This window comes from Myotis brandtii, unplaced genomic scaffold (genome assembly GCF_000412655.1).
Source record: "Myotis brandtii unplaced genomic scaffold, ASM41265v1 scaffold224, whole genome shotgun sequence".
Taxonomy (NCBI): Eukaryota; Metazoa; Chordata; class Mammalia; order Chiroptera; family Vespertilionidae; genus Myotis; species Myotis brandtii.
Window position 1 is genome coordinate 64,685 of NW_005358400.1, and position 1,956 is coordinate 66,640.

At 45.3% G+C, this 1,956-nt stretch overlaps 1 long non-coding RNA gene across 1 annotated transcript in view; it reads left to right on the plus strand.

Annotated features, from left to right (window-relative positions):
• The first annotated feature begins 1,410 nt into the window (after positions 1-1,410).
• LOC106726075 overlaps positions 1,411-1,956 on the plus strand; it is an 8,942-nt gene continuing 8,396 nt past the window's right edge. The window contains exon 1 of the long non-coding RNA XR_001362089.1: positions 1,411-1,609. This is a non-coding gene — a long non-coding RNA (uncharacterized LOC106726075). The remainder of the gene's footprint in view (positions 1,610-1,956) is intronic.

Sequence of the window (1,956 nt, forward strand, 5' to 3'; positions counted from 1 at the left end):
AATGTATTGCTAATCTGAGGAATGTTAATTATTTACATGTCACCTAAAAATTAAGGCTCAGAGTTCTAACTAACTGGAAAGTATGGCTTTGGTGTGATGGAGGAAGGTAAAGAGAAATACTTAATGAAAGGTCTGAGGCATGGTTATGCATTTTTGATGGACATAGAAAGAAGGTTTGAAGGCTAATTTGAAAGTGTGAAATTTTTGAAGGTTTTGTATGTGATGAGAAGGAAAAAGAGAAAGGTTGAAAGAAAGTTGAATGCATGATAGGTCAGTAAGCTGCGACAAGTAGAATAGGGAAACTGAGCAGAAATCCTATCTTCCCTAAACCAAGGACACTTGGGAGTAAATGATTTGCATTTGCCTCCCTAAACAAAGGTTAAATAGTTCATGTCAATTTGATTAGTGTCATTTGCTGTCCACACCCAAGGACAAATGAAGTTAGAAACTAAGCCTTATTTTGATTAGTTCTTTTATTCAGGTATTTTTTAAGGAGGAGGCAACCCGGTCCCTCCCTGCAACATGAGTAATAGCTCCTCCTCAAACTCAACTGTCTTAGAATGTATCTAGTTGTAGTGTCTATTTAGTCTTGTTTTCTTTGTTCAGTATGAGTACCGTTTCTATCTGGATGAGACATGGATCGAGAATCCTGTCCTGGGATGTGAGAAAGGGAGGCCCCCACATCTGTTCCTGTCAGGCCCTCATCAGGGGACTTGGGCAATGTTCCTGTTATCTGCTCAGATCCCAAGACTGTAAGAGTACTTGTTCACTGAAAGGGTATAATTATTTGTTCATGTAAGTGTGGAAGTCTGCGAAAAAAAAAAACACAAACAAAAACATGTTTGATTTAGGGCTGAATGCTCTGACAGATAGCAAAACGCCCCAAGCGGCCTCTGGGTTCTTTTCCCAAGGTAGCTTGCTCTCTGTCAGAGGTGGAATTGGCCCGCCTAACTAGTAAAAATTTCTGTCTGTTTGTTTGCTAGGGACTTTGATTTGCTCTGTGATTTTTCTGTGTTAGGTTGAAATTTTGGAATTCTAGAGTAGATTTAAAGGTATCTGTGGCTTTTCCGGTCTGATTGGGACATTCAGGGGCGGGCTCACAGCTCCTCAGGGCAGAGAGATTTTATGGGCCCTGCCCCCTGCCTGTGCTGAATTAGATAATACAGGCCAGTGTCATTTGGCTTGCTGGTTAAAGGAAGACAATGGGCCCTGGAATCTGTAAAGGTGGGCAGGAATGAAGCTGGTCAAATGTACTGAAAGTGTTCGGTACCTGTTGCTGCTAGCAGAGGAAGGGCTGATATCCCCTTCCAGTGCACTCCCTGGGAAAGGCCTGATTGCTGCTCTGCCACAGGGGACAAGGATGATGGCAGGGGCCTGGTACCCAACACACTGCCACAGGAGCACTTTTTCCAGTGGGAACAGAGAGAAAAAGACTGCCAGACGAAAATGCTTTCCTCCCAGGCTCCCCCTGTGGCGGGAGCACCTCCACTGGTCACCTGGGGACCTGCGCTGAGCTCCCCACCTCTGCCTATCAGGCTCCCATCTCCTGCACCCTCTGCTCACCGGGGTTGTAATTGTCTCTCATCCCCTGCGGGGTTATTTTGAGTAGGTGGTGAGGAGGGAAATTTCCCTGTGCCTCCTTGTGCCTCCCTGCACCCCAATCAGACCCAAGAACCCCCAGGGACAAGGCCTCCTTGGACACTTTTCACCATGTTCTGTTGAGGGTTTGGGGGGGCTTAAAAAGGCAGTAGCTAGAAAAAGAAACTCTAAAAATTAAAAGGCAGTAGAAGGAATGAATTGGTCACAGCTGGTAGAGGTAGCCCAGAAAGTCTTTAACAATAGGGACACCATGGAGGAGAAATAGGACTAAAGGAAAGAAAAGGCTGGCAGCAAACTAGGAAGGTATTAGTATGCCTATTTTAGGAAGTAGGGGCACTGGAAGAGAGAATATCCTGG